The sequence below is a fragment of the Oncorhynchus keta genome, chromosome 12 (genome assembly GCF_023373465.1).
Source record: "Oncorhynchus keta strain PuntledgeMale-10-30-2019 chromosome 12, Oket_V2, whole genome shotgun sequence".
Classification (NCBI taxonomy): Eukaryota; Metazoa; Chordata; class Actinopteri; order Salmoniformes; family Salmonidae; genus Oncorhynchus; species Oncorhynchus keta.
This window is the reverse complement of record NC_068432.1, coordinates 11,998,994-12,016,140: the sequence shown is the minus strand read 5'-3', so window position 1 is coordinate 12,016,140 and position 17,147 is coordinate 11,998,994. Positions and strand designations below refer to the sequence as shown.

The following is a 17,147-nucleotide window of genomic DNA, read 5'->3' as shown; positions in this document are numbered from 1 at the left end:
ATGATTAAAGCATACAATAGATGTAGGATCCTCAGAGGCATTCAGGGCAGTAAGAGGGACAGTAAGGGGGACATAAATTAGGTTACTTACATTGTGTCTTCCAATGCCCCTGGGATAATGTACATTTGCTGAAACATTATGACAACTCAGTGACACAATCTTAGGCATTAACTTTGGTGGATTTGGGTCATTGATAAGTCATTGTCTCAACTCAGTCTTATAATGCTGTGAAAGGATCCAGGAAACCAAATGATTTGGGTGGATCCCATCCTCGTTATACAAGCTTTGTTTCCAGAAGGTATCAAAAATGTCAATAAATGTTACACCCACAGAGCTGCAATAGTCTGGTAGCCAGTTATGGAGGGCTACAAATCTGCTGATCTGTTCAATGCCACAATTTGGGGAGAGCAGAGGGACAGATGTTATGGGGCGTTTGCTGATAAGTAGAGACACAATCAGTTCTTTAAAATACTTCTTCAGCTGTTCTGAGCTGCCCTTCATAATGTCATTCGACCCCACATGAACCATGACTGCATCAGACCCCGGTGACTGACTCACAGCCTCAGGAAGCAACCTGGTTATATCCTGAACTTTTGCCCCAGGACAACAGAATGTTTGCCCCAGGTACAGATATATGCCTCACCATAGAACTCCTTATCACAATCGCTGGAATGATCCGGCCTCTGACGTGTCACGAAGAAGGTTGTGAGGCCAGAGCAACAGAACTCACCTGAGAAGAGGGCTGCTGAGACACCGGCTGCGTGCAGGCCACAACAGGCAAAGCGTAAACTATACCATGCAGTCCAAGGAACTGTCCGTAGATCTCAGAGATATAATTGTGATGCGGCATACAGTACCAGTCAAAATCTTGAACACACTCAAGGGTTTTTCTTTCTTTCTTTTTCTTTTTTTCTACATTGTAGAATAATAGTGAAGGCATCAAAACTATGAAATAACACATGGAATCATGTAGTAACCAAAAAAGTGTTAAACAAATCCAAATATAATTTATATTTGTGATTCTTCAAAGTAGGCACCCTTTGCCTTGATGAAAGAATTGCACACTCTTGGCATTCTCTAAACCAGCTTCACCTAGAATGCTTTCCCAACAGTCTTGAAGGAGTTCTCACATGCTGAGTACTTGTTGGCTGCTTTTCCTTCACTCCGCGGTCCAACTCATCCCAAACCATCTCAATTGGGTTGAGGTCGGGTGATTGTGGAGATCAGGTCATCTGATGCAGGACTCCATCACTCTCCTTGGTCAAATAGCACTTGCACAGCCTGGAGATGTGTTGGGTCATTGTCCTCTTGAAAAACACTAAGCGCAAACCAGATGAGATGGCGTATCGCTGCAGAATGTTGTGGTAGCCATACTAGTTAAGTGTACCTTAAATTCTAAATAAATAACCTACAGTGTCACCAGCAAAGCACCATCACACCTCCTCCTCCATGCTTCACGGTGGGAACCACACATGCGGAGATCATCCGTTCACCTACTCTGCATCTCACAAAGACTTGGTGGTTGGAACTGAAAATACCAAAGGAAAGATTTCCAGCAGTCTAATGTCCATTGCTCATCTTTCTTGGCCCAAGCAAGTCTCTTCTTATTATTGGTGTCCTTTATTAGGGGTTTCTTTGCAGGATTTCGACCATGAAGGCCTGATTCACGCAGTCTACTGGAGCTTTTCTTGCCATAATATGGACTTGGTCTTTTACCAAATCTTCTGAATACCACCCCTACCTTGTCACAACACAGTACTGGCTTAAATGCAGTAAGAAGGAAAGAAATTCCACAAATGAACTTTTAACAAGGCACACCTGTTAATTGAGAGAATGCCAAGAGTGTGCAAAGCTGTCATCAAGGCAAAGGGTGGTACTTTGAAGATTCTCAAATATAAAATATATTTAGAATTGTGTAACACTTGTTTGGTTACTACTTGATTCCATATGTGTTATTTCATAGTTTTGATGTCTTCTCTATTATTCTACAATGTAAAAAATAGTGAAAATAAAGAAATAACCCTGGAATGAGGTGTGTCCAAACTTTTTACTGGTGCTGTATAACTGGGGAAGGGTATTAAACCATTTCTAGAGCACAGGGGTCTTCATCATTGGGAAATGGAAACCATATGGATCTACCCAGACTCTGCCTAGAGCTGGCCGTCCGACCAAACTGAGCAACCAGTTTGGTTGCTGTAAACTCTCCTTCCAGACTCACATTAAACATGTCCAATCCAAAATTAAATCTAGAATTGGCTTCCTATTTTGCAACGTAGCATTCTTCACTCATGCTGCCAAACATACCCTCGTAAAACTGACCATCTTACCGATCCTCGACTTCGGCGATGTCATTTACAAAATAGCCTCCAACACTCTACTCAGCAAATTGGATGCAGTCTATCACAGTGACATCCGTTTTGTCACCAAAGCCCCATATACTACCCACCACTGCGACCTGTATGCTCTCTTTGGTTGGCCCTCGCTTCATACTCGTCGCCAAACCCACTGGCTCCAGGTCATCTACAAGTCTCTGCTAGGTAAAGCCCCCCCTTATCTCAGCTCACTGGTCACCATAGCAGCACCCACCCGTAGCACGCGCTGCAGCAGGTATATCTCACTGGTCACCCCCAAAGCCAATTCTTCCTTTGGCCGCCTCTCCTTCCAGTTCTCTGCTGCCAATGACTGGAACGAACTGCAAAAATCTCTGAAGCTGGAGACTCTTACCTCCCTCACTAACTTTAAGCACCAGCTCTCAGAGAAGCTCACAGATCACTGCACCTGTACATACCTCATCTGTAAATAGCCCATCCAATCTACCTCATCCTCATACTGTATGTATTTATTTATCTTGCTGCTTTGCACCCCAGTATCTCTACTTGCACATTCATCTTCTGCACATCCTACCATTCCAGTGTTTAATTGCTATATTGTAATTCCTTCGTCACCATGGCCTATTGATTGCCTTACCTCTCTTATCCTACCTCATTTGCACACACTGTATATAGATTTTTCTCCTGTATTATTGATGGTATGTTTGTTTATTCCATGTGTAACTTTGTGTTGTTGTATGTGTCGAATTGCTTTGCTTTATCTTGGCCAGGTCACAGTTGCAAATGAGAACTTGTTCTGAACTAGCCTACCTGGTTAAATAAAGGTGAAATAAAACATATAATAAAAAAAGGACCTTGGCCAGGGAGGTGACCATTGACCACTCTGACAGAACTACAGAATTCCTTGGCTGAAATGGGTAGAACCTGCCAGAAGGACAAGTCTCTACAGCACTTCACCAATCTGGGCTTTTTGGGAGAGTGGCGAGATGGAAGCCACTCCTGAGAAAAAGGCACATGACAGCACGCCTGGAGTTTGCAAAAAGTCACATGAAAGACTCAGATCATAAGGCAAAAGATTCTGTGGTCTGATTAGACAAACATTTTACTCTTTGGGTTCTTGTATAATGGCGCCGGAGGGGATGGCTGCCGTTTTTCGGGATTCTAACCAACTATGCTATTTTGTTTGTTTTTTCGTGTTGTTTGTAACTTATTATTTTGTACATAATGTTGCTGCTACCGTCTCCTATGACAGAAAAGAGCTTCTGGACATCTGAACAGCAATTACTCACCTCGAACCGGACAAAGATTTTTTTTAACGAGTCCGACGCAAAGGATACACTGCTTTCTCCAGACCAGGCCCAAATCCCCGTCATTTGCGTGAAGAAAAGACTGAGAAAGAGGGGGTGGAGGTCGGGCTGCCATCCGAGAATTCGTAGACGAGTGAGTAAACCTCCACTACCATCCGTACTATTGGCCAACATGTAATCATTGGAAAATAAAATGGATGATCTACGATTAAGACTATCCTACCAATGGGACATTTAAAACTGTAATATCTTATGTTTCACAGAGACATGGCTGAACGACGGCATGGATACTAAAGAGCTGGCTGGATATTCTGTGCGTCGGCAGGACAGAGAAGCTATGTCTGGTAAGACGAGGGGCGGGGGGGTGTGTCTATTTGTAAATAACAGCTGGGGTGTGACTTCTAATATTTAAGGTCTCGATTTATTGCTCATCTGAGGTAGAGTACCCCATGATAAGCTGTAGACCACACTATCTACGAAGAGAGTTCTCATCTATATTATTCGTAGCCGTCTATTTATCACCACAAACCGATGCTGGCACTAAGACCGCACTCAATGAGCTGTATAAGGCCATAAGCAAACAAGAAAACGCTTACCCAGAAGCGGCGCTCCTTGTGGCCGAGGACTTTAATGCAGGCAAACTTAAATACATTTTAACAAGTTTCTACCAGCATGTCACATTTGCAACCAGAGGGGAAAAAAACTCTAGACCAGATCTTTACTCCACACACAGAGATGCAAAGCTCTCCCTCGCCCTCCATTTGGCAAATCTGACCATTATTCTATCTACCTGATTTCCGGCTTACAAGCCAAAACTCAAGCAGGAAGTACCAGTGACTCAATACGGATGTGGTCATATAACGCGGATGCTACGCTACAGGACTGTTTTGCTAGCACAGACTGGAATATGTTCCGGAATTCATCCAATGGCATTGAGGAGTATACCATCTCAGTCACCGGCATCATCAATAAGTGCATCGACGATGTCGTCCCCATAGTGACTGTACATACATATCCCAACCAGAAGCCATGGATTACAGGGAACATCCGCACCGATAGAGTTGCCGCTATCAAGGAGCAGGACACTAATCCGGACGCTAATTCCGCTACGCCCTCAGACAAACAATCACACAGGCAAAGTGTCAATACAGGTCTAAGATTGAATCCTACTACACCGGCTCTGACACTCGTCGGATGTGGCAGGGATTGAAAACTATTACAGACTACAAAGGTAACCCCAGCCACGAGCTGCCCAGTGACGCAAGCCTACCAGACGAGCTAAATGCCTTTTATGCTTGCTTCGAGGCAAGCACCACTGAAGCATGCATGAGAGCACTAGCCATTCCGGACGACTGTGTGATAATGCTTTCGGTAGCCGATGTGTGCAAGACCTATAAAAAGATCAACATTCACAAAGCCTCTGGGTCATTTTCAACCTCTCCCTACCGAATCTTTAATAACTACATGTTTCAAACAGACCATCATAGTCCCTGTGCCCAAGAAAACAAAGGTAACCTGCCTAAATGACTATCGCCCCGTTACACTCACGTCGGTAGCCATTGAAGTGCTTTGAAAGGCTGGCCATGGCTCACATCAACACCATCATCCCGGGAACCCTAGACCCACTCCAATTCGCATACCGCCCCAATAGATCCACAGATGACGCAATCTCAATCGCACTCCACACTGCCCTTTCCCACCTAGACAAAAGGAACACCTATGTGAGAATGTTGGTCATTGACTACAGCTCAGCATTCAACACCATTGTGCCCACAAAGCTCATCACTAAGCTAAGGACCCTGGGACTAAACACCTCCCTTTGCAACACCTTCCCCTAAGGAGACAGAAAAGATTTGGCATGGGTCCCCAGATCCTCATAGTTCTACAACTGCACCATCGAGAGCATCATGATCGGTTGCATCACCGCGTGGTATGGCAACTGCTTGGCATCTGACCGTAAGGCGCTACAGAGGGTAGAGCGTACGGCCCAGGTCATCACTGGTGCCAAACTTCCTACCATCCAGAACCGATATACTAGGCGGTGTCAGACCAAGAACCAAAACACTGTCAAAGACTTCAGTCACCCAAGTCATATGTTCTATCTACTACCGCACGGCAAGCAGGTCCAGAGCGCGAACTCTAGGGCCAAAGGACTTGTAAGTAAGCATTTCACTATAAGGTCTACTCCTGTTGTATTTGGAGAATATTTAGAGAAAAAAATAAATGGCTCATCACCCGTCGAACACCATCCCTACCATGAAGCATGGTGGCAGCATCTTGCTATGGGGATGCTTTTCAGCGGCAGGGACTGAGACACTGGTACGGATAGAGGGAACAATGAATGGAGTCAAATCCTTGATGAGAACCTTTTTCAGAGTGCAATTGACCTTAGACTGGTGGCAAAGATTTACGTTCCAACAGCCAAAGCAATGCTGGAATGGCTTCAGAACAAGAATGGGAAAGTCCTTGAGTGGCCCAGCCAAAGCTAAGACCTGAATCCCTTTGAAAATCTGTGGAAAGACTTGAAGAATGCTGTTCACCTCCGCTCCCCATCTAACTCAACAGAGCTTGAGAAAATCTGCAAGGGAGAATGGGAGAAAATCTGCACGGGAGAATGGGAGAAAATCCCCAAATCTAGATGTGCAAAGCTAATACAGACACACAAGATGATTCAAAACTGTAATCGCTGCCAAAGTTGCTTCTACAAAGTATTGACTCAGGGGTGTGAATAAGTATGTAAATGAGATTTCTGTATTTTATTTTCAATACATTTGCAAAAACATGTTTCCACTTTGCATTATGGGGTATTGTGTGTAGTTGAATTCAAGCTTTAACACATCCAAATGTGGAAAAAGTCAAGGGGTAATACGTTCTGAAGACACTGTAAATGGATCTAACCTCACCCTAAGAGCAGTGATGCACAGTTACCTGCAGGCCTCGCCTCAATCCAGAGAAAGGCTTTAGAACTCTGTCAATTAGACTGGGTGTGGATTAGGCTAGGCTTAGATGGCCATGGCTGGGGGGTGGAGAGTGAAGGCTAATAGTGGAAGAGTCTGCCATTGTTAAGGTTATATTGCAGGAGAAGCTGTACGGACTCAACATATAATCTAACAAGGAGTAGAGGACAGGGTAGGGGAGGCTTAGGAGACTGGGCATGAAAATATATTGTTGTCATCCATCCTGGTCCTGCCAACCTTTTAAAAAAAAAATGTAACCTTTATTTTACTTGGCAAGTCAGTTAAGAACAAATTCTTATTTACAATGACAGCCTAGTGGGTTAACTGCCTGTTCAGGGGCAGAACGACAGATTTGTACCTTGGCAGCTCGGGGGTTTGAACTTGCAACCTTCCGGTTACTAGTCCAACACTCTAACCACTAGGCTACCCTGCCGCCCCGAATAGATAAAAGTTAATTGGATAATTAGATCCAGCCTCCCTTTCTTTTTCTAGAATGTCAAGTTTATTAATTAATCATTTTAAAATGTAGAATTGTATGTATTCACAATCAGATAAGGCCTAAACTTCCACTGTGCCACGAAACACAAAACACAAATGACCCGTTTGGAACAGTAGAAGTGGAAAAGGTTTTAATTCCAGTTAAATTGAGTTGAAAGGTTTTGTTCAAGTTCTCATCTGAAGATGTATGATGAAACAGTCAAATTAATTTGAGAAAAAGCTGTCGTCTTTAGTGCAGTGTTCATGTTATCTTGACCAGTTTGCTCCATACTGATTAATATCTTAGTCATCGATAGATGCTCCCTGTTGTTCAAGGCCTCTGAGCAAGAGGTTGCTTTATCCAAGCAGGGTGGAAATGATTATAACCTATTTATTGTTCTAATAGATTTGACGACAGTTAACTTATTTTGTACAGTCTGTGATTAACCAAAACGTGAGATCCATATGGACATTTTGAATCAGGTTTAATGGGTCCTGGTGGGCTGGTGATTTCCTAGCGAGTACCTTGGGAGTCATTTACCACTGGAACTCCTTCCCAAACAGACATTTTACTTAGATACTTAATTTTGCTGGGAAATTTCCAGTCAACCATGTAATTTTCTCCGTAGATGTTCATTCTCTTACAGACAAACAGGGGCACTGTTCATAACGTCACCAATGTAATCAATGCAATCAAGAGACTCCACAACGTTTTAAATTGTCAAAAACATTTTTTTTTAACCTTTATATAACTAAGCAAGTCAGTTAAGAATAAATTCTTATTTTCAATGACGGCCTAGGAACAGTGGGTTAATTTCCTTGTTCGGGGGCAGAATTACAGATTTTTACCTTGTCAGCTCGGGGATTTTATCTTGCAACCTTTCGGTGACAAGACCAACGCTCTGACCACTAGGCTACCTGCCGCCCCAAAACATTTTCAAGATAGGCCAGTTACACTCAGTCCATTGTAGAACTTTGTCCATTGTACACACATTTGAGCAATTGTGTTATTGTTGTGTACCACATTTTCTCTGTTGTACTGGTTAGTCAGAAGGCCTGATAAGGATTGGATCGTTTTTTCACTGTTTGACTTTCATTTCCCCAGATGAAGAGCTCCCTCTTTTTGGTACAGTATGGTCTCAGTGACCTTGTGGGCAGTCAAAGAAAAACTTCCTGACATGAGGGACAAGAAATAGACAAGTGTAAACGGTGATGAGCTTACAGCTAGTCTTTTTGTGTTCATATTGGCTTGGCTACCTCACTTGATGAAAAGGCACTATGTAAAAAAAAGTATTTTGCCCATCAGTATTTTGTGATTGTCTCCTGTTTCACCTTGTAATTATATGCCCTCTTTCTTTGGCCATGTAGTGGCGTAGAATGAAACGATCACTCATGTATCATGTTGTAACACGCTGCATTACTGACCATCATAAAAAGCATGATACTGTAGGATTGAAGTGTTTTCGGCTGCTCATTTATTGAGAAAGTAAAACGATTTATTCATATCTCCATAAGGACCTGACGATTCAGAATGGTGGACCCAGGCTGTGTTGTGAATTGTGGAGGCCTCAGCCCTGACCAGAAGCAACCCATCTGAGAGGATTGGAAAGGTGTGAGCAATATGTAGTAAAGAACTGGAGAGTACTCAGTACATTAACTGGTCAAGGATGTGTATGTTACTTTTTAAATGTAATCCGTTGCTAGTTAACTGTCCAAAATTGTCATCAGTAACGTAACTATTGGATTACCCAGACTCAGTAACGTAATCTCATTACTTTGATATTTTTTAAATTATTTTCTCCTGAAGAGGCATTAGAAGAAGACAAATAGAATCCATCAAACGCATTTGGTGTGTCATCATAGTGGACTCTATCTTATTGTCAAACTCGCTCAGGTGGAACAAACTTAAAACTTGCGCCTTTTTTAAGTGGTGAATTGAATGTCATTGAGAAAACAGAAAGGTGTCATAATGTATTTATTTCTGCAAACATCCTATCTGTAATCTGATTACAATATTTCTGCTGGTAACGTAACCGATTACTGTTTTTTTTTTTTTTTTTACAGTGCCTTCAGAAAGTATTCACACCCCTTGACTTTTTCACTGTCACTGACCTACACACAATACCCCTTAATGTCAAAGTGGAATTCTGTTTTTCACATTTTTTTCATATTAATTAAACATTTAAATGCCTCAAGTCAATAAGTATTCAACCCCTTTTTATGGCAAGTTTAATTAAGTTCAGGACCAAAAAATGTGCTTAACAAGTCACATAATAAGTTGCAGGGACTCACTTTGTGTGCAATTACAGTGTATAACATGATTTTGGAATGACTCATCTCTGTACCCCACACATACAATTATCTGTAAGGTCACTCAGTTGAGCAGTGAATTTCAAACACAGATTCAACCACAAAGAACCAGGGAGTTTCTCCAATGCCTCGCAAATAAGGGCACCTATTGGTAGATGGGGAAACAAAATAAAAAGCAGACATTGAATATCCCTTTGAGCATAGTGAAGTTATTAATGACACTTTTGATGGTGTATCAATACACCGTCACCACCAAGATAAAGGTGTCCTTCTAACTCAGTTGCCAGAGGGGAAGGAAACTGCTCAGGGATTTCACCATGAGTCATGGTGACTTTAAAATAGTTACATAGTTTAATGGCTGTGATAGGAGAACTGAGGCTGAATCAACAACATTGTAGTTACTTCACAATACTAACCTAATTTACAGAGTGAAAAGAAGTAAGCCTGTACAGCATAAAAATATTCAAAAACATGCATCCTGTTTGCAACAAGGCACTAAAGTAATACTGCAAAAAATGTGGCAAAGCAATTCACTTTTGTCATGAATATAAGTACCACTCTCCATATTTCCAAGCATAGTGGTGGATACATCATGTTATGGGTATGCTTGTAATCACTTAAGGACTGGGGAGTTTTTCAGGATAAAAAAAGAAACGGAATGGAGCTAACCGCAAGCAAAATCTTAAGGGAAAACCTGGTTCAGTCTGTTTTCCACCAGACACTGGGAGATGAATTCACTATAACGCAGAATACAAAGCCAAATGTACACTCGAGTTGCTTACCAAGAAGATGGTGAATGTTCCTGAGTGGCTGAGTTAAAGTTTTGACTTAAATCGGCTTGAAAATCTATGGCAAGACCTGAAAATGGTTGTCTAGCAATGATCAACAACCAATTTGACAGAGCTTGAAGAATTTTTAAATGAATATTGGGCAAATGTTGCACAATCCAGGCATGGAAAGCTCTTAGATTTTAGATCCCTCTTAGATCCCTCTTTGTAACACAACAAAATCTGGAATAAGTCAAGGGGTATGAATACTTTCTGAAGGCACTCTAACTGATTGCATGTAATCAGTTACTCCCCAACCCTGTGAATGGTGCATTTTAAAGACCTCTGCACACTACAAATGGGGTACAATTTGGGATGCAGGCTTGCAGTGTGGTTAAAGGAAGTCTCCAGGCTCTCCTCTGTCCTGCTGACTCTGATCCTGTATGTCAGCACAGGCCTCCCTTTTTGGAGAAGCACCCCATCTCTTCAGTATGGCATTACCTCCAGAGCTGCTGAAATCTACTAGGAGCTACACTGCTACAAGGAGTGACAATCAATTCTGGTCCTGGAGGGCCAAAACATTTCCGTTTTTTTCTTTCTACCTCGAAGCTAATTTCACTGAATTAGTCCCTTATTAGAAGGAGAGGATGAACATCAGAAGTGTTTCAGCCCTCCAGGACCGGAATTGAATTACAAGCCCTGCGTGTAGCTTCTAATAAACAAAGAGTGCCGGGCTACACAATGGATAGTTATACTCCTACTGCTCCGGTCTGTCTAACTGCTTTGTGGTTGGTTGAGAAAATGGGCGTGTGCCCATGTCATACAGACATTTGGGCTGGTTAAATAAAGTGTTGTGTCTGTCTTATTTGTTTCCCCACAGCTGTCACACAAGAGGATCATCATAGACATTTTGTTTCATTCAAGTCACCCTCCCTCCTTCAAGTCACCCTCCCTCCTTCAGGCATCCATTTAGTCGCTCTCTCTCTCCCTTATCCCTCCCATCTGTTACCATCGCCACTCTCTTGCTCTCTCTCGCTTGCTCTCTCTTTCATGCGCTCTCCATCCCTCTCTCTCTGTTTCACAGTCATTCGCATGATCATACCACACTGCCAGCTGAGTTATAACTTGAACAATTCTTTGTTAGTTTTCAATTGTACAATTTAATCTCCCCGTATATAAAAACCACGAAAGACTGCCGGAAAGGCTTGAACGCAAGATTGTCATTTTTATAACTCACATGGTGAAGAACGTAGCCTGTAGCCTACTGCAGGATTTCCCAGACCTTTTCAAATTCGGCACACAGAAATTAGAGGTCAAAAAGAATGGCACCGGTTGGCTCATAGATGGTGCTGTTATAAGAAGTTTCACTTAAATCATCATGTCCGCCGCCCTACTTGACCAATTAGACTTGAACATTTCTATGTAGGTGTCTTTCCTCCTGCTGAACAAATTTGCCTGAAGGACCCATAAGGTTGACAGGAAATCTGATTGTATGTGTCCATGTCAATCCTTTTTAAATCCACTTCTCAATGGCCTATTAACTTGAAACGTGTTAGGGTCATCAGACATTACCATAATGAACCATGTTAAGTTTGGCATTGATATCTTAAAAAATAAGGACACTATTAACAATTCACCTTTTGACTGTAACGCTAATGCTGAACAGTGGAAATCGTGTTTCTCATGAAATTGAATGATATTTGGATGAAACCAGTTCAAAGTAGGGTAACTCAAGTATAACAAATTTCTGTAGCTGGTACATTGATAAAGTTTGATTATAAAGTGATGTGTTCCCTCCCCCTGTGTCAAACACTTGGATTCAGGGGGCAGGCACTACCAAGGATTACACTAATGGTAGGGTCTTATCATATTTACTTATTTAAATATGTACCACCTTAAAACTGTCATCCCATGCTCCTACACCTTACTTTAGCTTTATTTACAAACCGTAAGATAGCTACTAGGAGAACGTTGGACCAAAGATATTGGTAACCATTCATCTGTGGTGTGACTGATATCTAGCAAGCTACCTACCAGCATGCCGGCAAAAGCACTCTGTGTTGTGGCTGGGTATCATGGTGTTAATTTAACGTTACACAATTTTCCGAAGAATGAAGACATCCGACAGCAGTGGCTGCTATTTATTTTGGTGGACAGGTTTCACCGAAAATTACAATCATGTTTCGTGTCTGCAGTGCACATTCCGTGCCAAGTTGCTTTATTGGGGAGAACATTCGATGGGTCTGGCTAGGTAGCTAAACCGGGAAGACGCCATCATTAATAGTGTATGTAAGTATCAGTGTTTGATGAGTCTGACACAGTAGCCAACAGTTTGGGGTAATCGGGAGGGCTAAAGTTAGGTAATGCAACTGTGGCTGCTTTGACTGTAAATGTTCTGTAACATCCGATAGTCACTATATGGTTTTTGTTCTTCCATCCCTAAGCCCCCTACATTGAGTCTGAGAACTTCCAGCACACAGCTGGAACGAAGGAATGTTGTCCACAAAAGGAGATGTGGTGTGTATAGTATTTGTCATTTTACCATTCCATTGTGTGGGTTGTTGTCTTACAGTTAATGTTGCTTGTATCATTGGGGCTCATGATGATTCGGGGGTGTAATTGTTTCCTTTTCCATTTCCTTTAGTCTTTCCACTATTATCAAGCATTAATGATACACATTTTAGACAATTCAACCTTTATCTGCACAGCTTGCCAGGCAACCATCACAGCAGGAATGCTGTGATACAAAATCAACTTTAAGTCATAGTTATTCATTTAAAATCTGCATCAATTGAGCATTTCAGGCACAGAAACATTTCTAAATACAAACATTGACAAGTTTCACAAAAGTGCACGACCAAAGTTCGCAAATTTCAAATTGAGTACTTCCAAAATACGAAAAAGCACATTGTAGAATGAGTAGATCACCTCATCAACAAATGGATAGCATCATGACAAATAAAAGGAAAATCACTACCCATTTAACAAACATTTCCCTTTTCAGAAACATTACAGGCTGCGTAGACTGGCTCCTGGATCTCCTCTTCAACATGGTCACCCTTGAACCAGTGCCGTATGTGGGGAAGCTGTGCAAGCTGTCCATCCCAGTGTGAAAGGCCTGACAAAGAGCAGGCATTAGCTAGATTTTTCTTACCCTTCTATCTTGGGGGTGACTGAAGCCTGCTTGATTGAGGCAGGTCCTCCTGTTCTCTCGCTGTCCTCCCCATGAATTTCTGTAGTTGGTTACATTTCCTAAAGCCTAAATAATTCACCGTTACGTAAATACAGTATATAACATTTTGTTTCATTGTATTGTTTTTTTCAAGAGTTTGGACAGGAGATGGGTGTTACAAATTGTACGAATCAATGGGTCCTGCATACTGCAGGGTGGCTGGGTTTCTATATTAGGCTTATGGCTCTAATTGTTTATTTTTTTATTATGTCAAATGGTGTCTCACCATTATTTCTCACCTTTATTTTTCATAAGTGTTCATGTTGATCAATATTTTGGCTAAGCTGGCCTTTAGTAAATTATCAAATAAATGTCTGCTCAATGCATACAACTCTGAACATATTGTAATGTATAATGCAGAGGGAACCAATAAATTGTCCAGTACAGTTATTGTATGCTGTTTTCACATACCTTCCTTTATGTCTAAGCTTCTAAGGTGACTCAGACTTCATGTGAAGTATATCAGTGAACTGTATTCTGTAATTATACTGTGCAAAAATATTATCGCAGCATGCTACAATTTCAATGATTTTACTGAATTACAATTCATAAGGAAATCAGTTCATTTAAATAAATAAATTAGGCCCTAATCTATGGATTTCACATGACTGGGCAGCCATGAGTGGGCCTGGGAGGGCATAGGCCCACCCACTGGGGAGCCAGGCCGAACCAATCAGAATGAGTTTTTCCCCATAAAAGAGCTTTACAGAAGGAAATACTCCTCAGATTCATCAGCTGTCGGAGTGGCTGGTCTCAGACAATCCCGCAGGTGAAGAAGCTGGATGTGGAGGTCCTGGGCTGGTGTGGTTACATGTGGTCTGCGGTTGTTGAGGCCAGTTGGACGTACTGCCAAATTCTCTAAAACGACATTGGAGGCAGCTTATGGTAGAGAAATTAACATTACATTTTCTCGCAACAGCTCTAGTGGACATTCCTGCAGTCAGCATGCCAGTTGCACGCTCCCTCAAAACTTGAGACATCTGTAGCATTGTGTTGTGTGACAAAACTGCACATTTTAGAGTGGCCTTTTATTGTCCCCAGCACAAGGTGCACCTGTGTAACGATCGTGCTGTTTAATCAGTTTCTTGATATGCCACATCTGTCAGGTGGATGGATTATCTTGGCAAAGGAGAAATGCCCACTAACAGGGATGTACAACATTTAAGATAAATAAGCTTTTTGTGAATATAGAACATTTCTGGGATCTTTTGTTTAAGCTCATGAAACATGGAACCAACAATTTACATGTTGCGTTTATATTTTTGTACTGTATAGTTACAAAACAATAGAATTGCAATTGTGTATTGCTGCTGTTTGTCTGATACCCAACAGACCAATTGTTGACCATGAGAGCATTTTGCAGAGAAAATGAGGCTTCCTATTTAGGCTCGGAATGACATTTGGTCCATTGTTTACCTTTTTACCTGGCAATGACCACAAGGGCATTTCAAAGAGCTGTCAGTCAAGGTGAGCTCATGAGTATAAGCCTCCCCCCACTCTGCATCTTCCCTCAGGCTTCTTGATAGTTTGAGATGAGAGAAGTCTTTTGATAGCATCAACATATTCTGGGTGATGTTTTGATCATTGAAAGGCAATTTTTACTTGGGAAATATTATAACTGTGGGAACCCTTTTGAAAATAATCATAGAAAATATTATTATATTATATTATTATATTATTCTTATGGACTAAAAGTCAGACTCATTCCACATTTGGTCTTTGGACTCATCACAATAGTCCCTAAAGAGTGAGAAAATAATGTTGATGCATTCAAAGGTGTCCACACTATACGGTTGAAGTCGGAAGTTTACATACACTTAGGTTGGAGTAATTAAAACTTGTTTTTTAGCCACTCCACAAATTTCTTGTTATCAAACTATAGTTTTGTCAACTCAGTTAGGACATCTACTTTGTGCATGGCACAAGGAATTTTTCAAACAATTGTTTACAGACAGATTATTTCACTTATAATTCAATGTATCACAATTCCAGTGGGTCAGAAGTTTACATACATTAATTTGGCTGTGCCTTTAAACAGCTTGGAAAATTCCAGAAAATGAGATCATGGCTTTAGAAGCTTCTGATAGGCTAATTTACATAATTGAGTCAATTAGAGTTGTACCTGTGGATGTAATTCAAGGCCTACCTTCAAACTCAGTGCCTCTGCTTGACATCATGGGAAAATCAAAAGAAATCATCCAAGACCTCAGAAAAAAATTGTGGACCTCCACAAGTCTGGTTCATCCTTGGGAGCAATTTCCAAACACCTGAAGGTACCACGCTCATCTGTACAAACAATAGTACACAAGTATAAACACCATGGGACAACGCAGCCGTCATACTGCTCAGGAAGGAGACGCTATCTGTCTCCAAGAGATGAACGTATTTTGGTGCGAAAAGTGCAAATCAATCCCAGAACAACAGCAAAGGACATTGTGAAGATGCTGGAGGAGACAGGTACAAAAGTATTTATATCCACAGTAAAACGAATCCTATATCGACATAACCTGAAAGGCCGCTCAGCAAGGAAGAAGTGACTGCTCCAAAACCGCCATAAAAAGAAGCCAAACTGTGCTTTGCAACTGCACATGGGGACAAAGATCATACTTTTTGGAGAAATTCCCTTCTGGTCTGATGAAACAAAAATAGAACTGTTTGACGATAATGAGCATCGTTATGTTTGGAGGAAAAAGGGGGAGGCTTGCAAGCTGAAGAACACCATCCCAACTGTGAAGCAGGAAGTGGCAGCATCATGTTGTGGGGGTGCTTTACTGCAGGAGGGACTGGTGCACTTCACAAAATAGATGGCATCATGAGGAAAGAAAATTATGTGGATATATTGAAGCAACATCTCAAGACATCAGTTAAGGTTTGGTCGCAAATGGGTCTTCCAAATGGACAATGACCCCAAGCATACTTCCAAAATTGTGGCAAAATGGCTTAAGGACAACAAAGTCAAGGTATTGTAGTGGCCATCACAAAGCCCTGACCTCAATCCTATAGAAAATGTGTGGGCAGAACAGAATAAGCGTGTGCAAGCAAGGAGGCTTACAAACCTGATTCAGGTACACCAACTCTGTCAGGAGGAATGGGCCAAAATACACCCAACTTATTGTGGGAAGCTTGTGGAAGGCTACCCAAAACGTTTGACCCAAGTTAAACTATTTAAAGACAATGCTACCAAATACTAATTGAGTGTACGTAAACTTCTGACCCACTGGGAATGTAATGAAATAAATACAAACTGAAATAAATAATTCTCTCTACGATTATTCTGACATTTCACATTCTTAAAATAAAGTGTTGATCCTAACTGACCTAAGATTAAATGTCAAGAATTGTCAAACTGAGTTTAAATGTATTTGGCATAGCTGTATGTAAACGTCCAACTTCAACTGTACCAATGTAGCATGTTCTTAGCGTGGAACACACACAGCTGTGCTTGCACATGCGCAGAACAAATACACAGATGGAACTAGATTTTAAGCTGTTTACATGTTCTAATAATTTGAAAGATTGCTCAGATAATCAGGTTGTACCAAAAGCAACATTCAGATACAATATTGTTCACTATAAAAAAAAGTACACTAAGTGTACCAAACATAAGGAACACCTGCACTTTCCATGACATAGACTGACCAGGTGAATCCAGGTGAAAGCTATGATCTCTTATTGATGTCACATGTATTTAAATCAGTGTAGATGAAGGGGAGGAGACAGGTTATAGAATGATTTTTAAGTCGTGAGAAATGGATTGTGTATGTGTG

At 41.4% G+C, this 17,147-nt stretch overlaps 1 protein-coding gene across 8 annotated transcripts in view; it reads left to right on the top strand.

Moving 5' to 3' along the window:
* LOC118391766 (myotubularin-related protein 4) overlaps positions 1–17,147 on the top strand; it is a 184,755-nt gene that overhangs the window by 118,638 nt on the left and 48,970 nt on the right. The window contains exons 3-4 of one of the 8 annotated variants that reach the window (XM_052457745.1): positions 3,583–3,770; positions 3,901–3,981. The exons of 6 other annotated variants lie outside the window; for them this stretch is intronic. The gene's annotated coding sequence lies outside the window, so the exon portion shown is untranslated. Of the gene's footprint in view, positions 1–3,582; positions 3,771–3,900; positions 3,982–17,147 lie in introns of those variants that run through there. One more of the 8 variants, XM_052457747.1, reaches the window with a different exon arrangement.